Source organism: Salvelinus alpinus, chromosome 11 (assembly GCF_045679555.1).
Source record: "Salvelinus alpinus chromosome 11, SLU_Salpinus.1, whole genome shotgun sequence".
In the NCBI taxonomy this organism is placed as follows: domain Eukaryota; kingdom Metazoa; phylum Chordata; class Actinopteri; order Salmoniformes; family Salmonidae; genus Salvelinus; species Salvelinus alpinus.
In genome coordinates this window covers 24786915-24794988 of record NC_092096.1, presented here as the reverse complement: position 1 = coordinate 24794988, position 8074 = coordinate 24786915, and the positions used below count along the sequence as shown (strand labels likewise).

At 45.4% G+C, this 8074-nt stretch overlaps 1 long non-coding RNA gene across 3 annotated transcripts; it reads right to left on the bottom strand.

Annotated features, from left to right (window-relative positions):
- Positions 1 to 1361: 1361 nt before the first annotated feature.
- LOC139533792 (uncharacterized) lies at positions 1362 to 5484 on the bottom strand. Of its 3 annotated transcripts, none has more exons than XR_011666858.1 (3): positions 5393 to 5484; positions 3986 to 5293; positions 1362 to 3479 (listed from the first exon to the last, which is right to left on the bottom strand). It is a non-coding gene; the product is annotated as an uncharacterized lncRNA (long non-coding RNA). The 3 variants fall into 3 exon arrangements; XR_011666857.1 differs by lacking the exon at positions 1362 to 3479 and having other exon boundaries at positions 3545 to 4641; positions 5194 to 5293; XR_011666856.1 differs by lacking the exon at positions 1362 to 3479 and having other exon boundaries at positions 3545 to 5293.
- Positions 5485 to 8074: the final 2590 nt, after the last annotated feature.

The window sequence follows — 8074 nt, the reverse complement described above, 5'->3', positions numbered from 1 at the left end:
TCATTTTGCCATGTCTAATGTTTATTCATGTGATATTTGAGTGACTAAAACATTATAACAAAATCTATGGGCTAAAAAACCTAGCTAAAAACACATTAGCCGACATGGGCTAGTTGATCTGGACATCTTTGATGAGTTATAAATAGCTCTCTAAGGTCTGCAATGACTTTAGAACAGCTTCTATCTCAAGGCCATCAGACTGTTAAACAGCCATCACTAGCTGGCTACCAACCGGTTACTCAACCCTGCACCTTAGAGGCTGCTGCCCTATATACATAGACATGGGATCACTGGTCACTTTAATAATGGAACAATAGTCATTGTAATAATATGTACCTGCTTTACTCATTTCATATGTATATACTATATTCTGTTCTGCTGTATTTTAGTCAATGCCACTCCGACATTGCTCATCTTAATATTGATATATTTCTTAATTCCATTCTTTTACTTTTAGATGCCTGTGTTATTGTTGTGAATTGTTAGATACTACTGCACTGTAGGAGCTAGGAACACAAGCATTCCGCAATAACATCTGCTAAATATATGTGACCAATACAATCTGATTTGATTACATATGGTGGCTTGAGCACCACTGAGACAGCTAGGATTACAGTCACCTCACTGTCACCTTATGAGCAATCATTTACATTGTTACATCATTTCATCATCATAACAACTTTACCGCGAAGCCACCAGCATCCCGAGCATCGGGGTGCGCGAGGAGTGGCGCTTGGAGCAAGAACCACAAAATAACAAATGACAGCCTACAACCCTGAACGTAGGGTGAACTACCTTCAGGACGGACGCCACTAGGAGCTAGCTTCAACCAGAGATCCGCAGATCAGTTTGGACTGACAGCTCAGACATTTGTAGTTTGGACCGACAGCTCAGACATTTGTAGTTTGGACCCGACAGCTCAGACATTTGTAGTTTGGACCGACAGCTCAGACATTTGTAGTTTGGACCGACAGCTCAGACATTTGTAGTTTGGACCTACAGCTCAGACAGGCATTTGGACGTCAGTGGCTGGAACACGGTTTTAACCAATCAGCATCCAGGATTAGACCCTCTTGTTGTATAATTTCAGGTTTTATGCAGAATCTAGTGTGTGTTTGTATGGAAGAATGCTCTCTGACTGTCAAATAAGTATATAATTCGGCTTTGAAAGAATGAATTTGACTTATTCTAAGTCATTCATCCAAAGTGTGAGCAACATATCAACATATCATTTGTGATGAAAACGGGATTGGATAACATTGGCACATACTGTTCTCCAAGGTATGTTTAAGCAATAAGGCATGAGGGTGTGTGGAATATGGTGTAACGGTCATCTGAAGAAGAGGGAGTGGACCAAAGTGCAGCGTGGTAAGTGTTCATGATTTATTTTCAAAAAAACACTTGAACAAAATAACAAAGAGCAAAACGACAACAAACAGTTCTATCAGGTGCAGAAACACAAAACAACTACCCACAAAAAGCATGTGGGAAAAAGCTACCTACGTAAGTATGGTTCTCAATCAGAGACAACGATAGACAGCTGCCTCTGATTGAGAACCACACCCGGCCAAACACAAAGAAATACAAAACCTAGAAAATGAACATAGAATGCCCACCCAAATCACACCCTGACCAAACCAAAATAGAGACATAAAAAGCTCTCTACGGTCAGGGCGTGACATATGGTCAATATACTATGGCTAAGGGCTGTTCCCTGCACGACGCAACGCGGAGTGCCTGGATACAGCCCTTAGCCGTGGTATATTGGCCATATACCACAAACCCCCAAGGTGCCTTATTGCTATTAGAAACTGGTTACCAACATAATTAGAACAGTAAAATACATGTTTTGTCATACCTGTGGTATACGGTCTGATATACCACGGCTGTCAGCCAATCAGCATTCAGGGCTTGAACCACCCAGTTTATAATTTCCTTTTAGCAACTGTGTGTGTGTGTGTGTGTGTGTGTGTGTGTGTGTGTGTGTGTGTGTGTGTGTGTGTGTGTGTGTGTGTGTGTGTGTGTGTGTGTGTGTGTGTGTGTGTGCGCACAAGTGTGTGTGCAGTTGTGTGTGTGATGCTTTTAGAAAGAACTGACATCTGCTGTCCTGTTTGTTGGTGTACAGTGATATCCTTCAACATTCCCCATAATGAATTTCCATTTCATCATCAGCTATTTCGACACACGTACAGTACGTAGCCCACAGTACAGGTGGTGGCTGTTAAAAGTGTGACGAAATAGCTGGCATTGAGAGAATGTCCTTGGCGTTTCCTCTAAGAGTAAGGGCAGCCTTGTTGCATCTCCGAACTGAAGTCACCGATTGCACTGCAACCTCCAGCATCAAAGAAGTTCATCACATTTGACAGAGAAAACGTACTGTCAACAAAAAGCGAGGTAAATTATGAGAGTACAACAACAAAAGGTTTGTTAACTCTGAGCTTTGTGCTTTCAAGACTTCTATTCAACTAGCTACCGAGTACACAAGCATAATTGAATGAAAGCAGCTTCGGTTTTAAAAGGAGCTATAGAATGAGGAGCTATAGAATCCTTTCAATGGATCATCTTGGTGAATGTTTTCTTCTCTGTTCTTTGTTTTTAGTTCCAAAACGCTCTTATCTAGTCAAATAGAGTCAAGTTCTGCATCCCAATTGGCACCCATTCCCTATGTAGTGCACTACTTTTGACCAGGACTCATAGCGTATAGAGTGGCATTTGGGATACAGAAGAGGTCTCTGGTCTGACATCAGCAAACTTCCTCGTTCTATTGTTACTTCGTCCATGTCTGTGGTGGAAAAGACTGAGATGTGTCTTCGTCACTGAGTAATGAACTATCTTTGGGCTACAAGTGATTGTCCAGAGGGGGTTGTTATTATAATACTTTACTTCAAGGCAAGAATCTGACGGATGTTATTTCTGTTCACCCATTCAACCATCCATAACCTACGTAGATGTGACATGGGAGAATGAGGTGAGCATCCCTTGTGCTGTGTTCTCTCTGGGGGCAATAACATGCACACACAGGTATGCACCCACACACAGACGCACATGCACTCCCTCTCACACACACGCTAATGCACGCACACACACAAGCACAAGCTTCCACACGTACAATCTCTTACACACACACACACACACACACACACACACACACACACACACAATCTCCCAGTCTGTTCCCCCCATTCATATACACAGTTTAAAGAATAGAAAGAAGTGATGAGCTGTGTCTAGGGATAACCCACTTTCCTCTTGTCTCCCTGTTCCATCGACTCTCTACACCATTCATGTTTATCTATCTGGCAACAGAGCAGTTAGCCTTCATTTCACTTTTTAATCACCATGCACTCATTACCAAATGCAAATGAGAGGAAGACATTATTCTCATCATCTGGGTACCGTAACCACTGGACTGTGTGCTTGTAGGGAGATGGGTTTGGATTGAATTGGATTGGTGTCTCTTTGGCTTCCCATTGGTTAATCTGTGAGAGAGAATGAAGATACATTTTGAGTCTTCTTTGAGAAGATTGTACAAGAACTGTACAAGTGAAGAAGCATTTCCTTTATTTTCCAATGGAAAAATAGACTTTTAAAACACAGAAAATGCATTTGATCTCTTGCTATAACATAGTGCAGTATAACATAACACTGATAATTGAAGTGATTAGGCATTCCTATTATGAGGTAATCAGCCACAGTGTCTGAATCGTATGTAACAGTACCAGTAATGTACAGGCGACACTTACCCCCATTTACCCCCATTTCCCTCCCTCCCCCATTCTATGAAGTGAAGCCACCTGATTCCATACAACAGCAGGAGGATATAGAGCCCCGCTGGGAATCTGTCATTACTTGCAGCTCTATCCCCTTCCCACAGACACACTATGGTGGCTGTGTTGCTGCCACACCACCACGACCCCATGCTGTCAAAGTCACTGACTTTTGAATGTCCATTTGTGTCCTCCACTCTGCAGTCTTGCTCCATTACCTGTGCAGCCAGAGTAGACAGAGTCCAGGGAGCTGCTCCATTTCCTGTGCAGCCAGAGTAGACAGAGTCCAGGGAGCTGCTCCATTTCCTGTGCAGCCAGAGTAGACAGAGTCCAGGGAGCTGCTCCATTACCTGTGCAGCCAGAGTAGACAGAGTCCATGGAGCTGCTCCATTTCCTGTACAGCCAGAGTAGACAGAGTCCAGGGAGCTGCTCCATTTCCTGTGCAGCCAGAGTAGACAGAGTCCAGGGAGCTGCTCCATTACCTGTGCAACCAGAGTAGACAGAGTCCAGGGAGCTGCTCCATTACCTGTGCAGCCAGAGTAGACAGAGTCCAGGGAGCTGCTCCATTTCCTGTGCAGCCAGAGTAGACAGAGTCCAGGGAGCTGCTCCATTTCCTGTGCAGCCAGAGTAGACAGAGTCCAGGGAGCTGCTCCATTTCCTGTGCAGCCAGAGTAGACCGAGTCCAGGGAGCTGCTCCATTTCCTGTACAGCCAGAGTAGACAGAGTCCAGGGAGCTGCTCCATGTATTATTGTCTTCGTTCTCCAGCCCTCTTGATGTTGGACCACCTGAGGTGGGTCAGCCATCTTCCCCCGGACCACCCACTGCGGCTGTTCAGTTCCAACCACTCTGTCAGTGGCCTTTGACCTCCCTCTGCTGCGGGAGGAAAGGCACACACAAGCAGGCAGGCAGGCAGGCAGGCATTTACACACACACACACACAGACTTTACTGTACTGTGGGTTCATGCACACGCGCACACAAGGACACACTACTATGATAGACCCACACACACACACACACCCCATGTGCCATGTCTACTTGCTCCTCTAGCTCTGTACATGATAAGGAATGAAAAGCCCATAGAAGTATTGATGTTTCTATTTTCCCTGTGCCTACTCTGTGCATCCGTAGCTCCTCTTTGGGGACTGGCATGTAAAGCATGAGGAGATGTGTCGGGATGTCTCCTAAAAGAGAGTGAGAGGCTGCATCTGAAGTGACCCCATATTCCCTGCACAGTGCACTCCCTTTGACCAGAGACACAAGTAGTGCACTGCACAGGGAAGAAGAGGGTGTATTTTCAGACCTGGTCTGAGACAGAATGAGGACAGGGACTTGAAGCTGAACTGCCTGGCTCTCTGACAGATGTTATTGTTGTTGCAGTGAAATGCCCTCATTCCCGGCGACGGCGCTACGGCGAAGTAATTACCGGAGTGTCAGATCCGCTCCAAAGCAGCGCCAGCACCAGCGCCACTGCTGTGACATTTTCCCTCCCGGGCAAGAACAATACCGAAAGGCATATCCCTTGGCTGGCATAACAGAGAGAAGAAGAGAGAGAATGCATCAAATTAAACATGACTTATCACTGGGGCTCATTAGGAAAAAAGCGTTGTGAAGAAATGACCTACCTGTTGCATCGTTTAATTGGCTCAACCTGTCTCCTCACAGTTTTGTTTTCCCATCATTTCACGCTGACGCCCCGCGGGCCAATCGAGTGATAGCGGGACGTTACGTAACACGTCAAGAAGCAGACTGTGAGGAATAATGAAGAAAAACAACAGGGAATGACAACGACCCAACAGGCTCTTTTCTTCCTCTTACTCTGATTGTGTAGAAATGTAGACAGTGATGTAGACAGGGATGTAGACAGGGATGTAGACAGGGATGTAGACAGGGATGTAGACATGTAGACAGGGATGTAGACAGGGATGTAGACAGGGATGTAGACATGTAGACAGGGATGTAGACAGGGATGTAGACAGGGATGTAGACATGTAGACAGGGATGTAGACATGTAGACAGGGATGTAGACAGGGATGTAGACAGGGATGTAGACATGTAGACAGGGATGTAGACAGGGATGTAGACAGGGATGTAGACAGGGATGTAGACAGGGATGTAGACAGGGATGTAGACATGTAGACAGGGATGTAGACATGTAGACAGGGATGTAGACAGGGATCTAGACATGTAGACAGGGATGTAGACAGGGATGTAGACATGTAGACAGGGATGTAGACAGGGATGTAGACATGTAGACAGGGATGTAGACAGGGATGTAGACAGGGATGTAGACAGGGATGTCGACATGTAGACAGGGATGTAGACAGGGATGTAGACAGGGATGTAGACAGGGTGGCACGTCTCAAATGTCTAAATGTAGCCATTATCCTACAATGATTACCAAATGTAAAATCACTGAATTAAAGAAAGGAGGACTGTTTGCCGTGCAGCTTTAATTATTCTGGAGCTCATTTAATGTGCTGGGAGCCCGCTGCGTTGACGCAGACACAGAGAGAGAACATTGAGGGAAGAGATCATCTTTACGATAGCAGTTGTTGTTCTCTCTTGTGGTTTCCGTTGGTCATCCATTAACATGAAAGGCAATGCATCAAATCATTTTCTCTACAAAATGTTTGTTGTTTTTTGTGACACAGATTAGGATAATTTGACTTGTTTGTGTGTGTGTGTGTGTGTGTGTGTGTGTGTGTGTGTGTGTGTGTGTGTGTGTGTGTGTGTGTGTGTGTGTGTGTGTGTGTGTGTGTGTGTGTGTGTGTGTGTGTGTGTGTGTGTGTGTGTGTGTGTGTGTGTGTGTGTGTGTGTGTGTGTGTGTGTGTGTGTGCGAGAGTGAGAGTGTGTGTGAGAGTGAGAGTGTTTGTGAGAGTGTGTGTGAAAGTGTGTGTGAGAGTGAGAGTGTGTGTGAAAGCGTGTGTGAGAGTGAGAGTGTGTGTGAAAGCGTGTGTGAGAGTGAGTCAGTGTGTGTGAGAGTGTGTGTGAAAGCGTGTGTGAGAGTGAGTGAGTGTGAGTAACACTATTATTATTCTGGAGTGTTTTGTTGCCAATCTACGGTAAACAACAGTGCTACAGAGGTCTGGGGCATCTGCTGTTATCAAAACTGTGGGGGTGGTGTCAACTATAAGCATATGGTTTGTCAATACGCACCCACACATGCACGCACACACGTACACACACACATCCTCTGGCCTTGGGCCTTCAGCTCAAAATGAGTGTGTGTGTGGGTGGTTGGGTGTGTGTGTGTGTGTGTGTGTGTGTGTGTGTGTGTGTGTGTGTGTGTGTGTGTGTGTGTGTGTGTGTGTGTGTGTGTGTGTGTGTGTGTGTGTGTGTGTGTGTGTGTGTGAGTGTGTGTGAGTGTGTTTGCATGCATGCGTGCATGTGTGTCTGTCACCAGACCATTTGTGTACTGTGTGTGTGTGTGTGTGTGTGTGTGTGTGTGTGTGTGTGTGTGTGTGTGTGTGTGTGTGTGTGTGTGTGTGTGTGTGTGTGTTTGCATGCATGCGTGCATGTGTGTCTGTCACCAGACCATTTGTGTACTGTGTGTGTGTGTGGTGTTGACAAGGGATTCCAGACATAGGGCAGGTGTGTAAGTACCGTTCAGAGACACCTGAAACCCCATAAAGGGGGTCATCCTAGCAACAGCCTCGTTGAAGGGTAAGGTGAACTTGTCGGTAAAACACCTGCCCCTGGGCGTTGGTAGTCTTTCAGAAGGTGTACTTAGTCTATCCTAAAAGTGATACTGCCAGACTTCTAATTTCATGCACACTGCATGCAGGGACATGTACAGTCGTGGCCAAAAGTTTTGAGAATGACACAAATATGAATTTTCACGAAGTCTGCTGCCTCAGTGTCCTTAGATATTTTTGTCAGATGTTACTATGGAATACTGAAGTATAATTACAAGCATTTCATAAGTGTCAAAGGCTTTTATTGACAATTACATGAAGTTGATGCAAAGAGTCAATATTTGCAGCGTTGACCCTTCTTTTTCAAGACCTCTGCAATCCGCCCTGGCATGCTGTCAATTAACTTCTGGGCCACATCCTGACTGATGGCAGCCCATTCTTGCATAATCAATGCTTGGAGTTTGTCAGAATTTGTGGGTTTTTATTTGTCCACCCGCCTCTTGAGGATTGACCACAAGTTCTCAATAGGATTAAGGTCTGGGCCATGGACGCAAAATATCAATGTTTTGTTCCCCGAGCCACTTAGTTATCACTTTTGCCTTATGGCAAGGTGCTCCATCATGCTGGAAAAGGCATTGTTCATCACCAAACTGTTCCTGGATGGTTGGG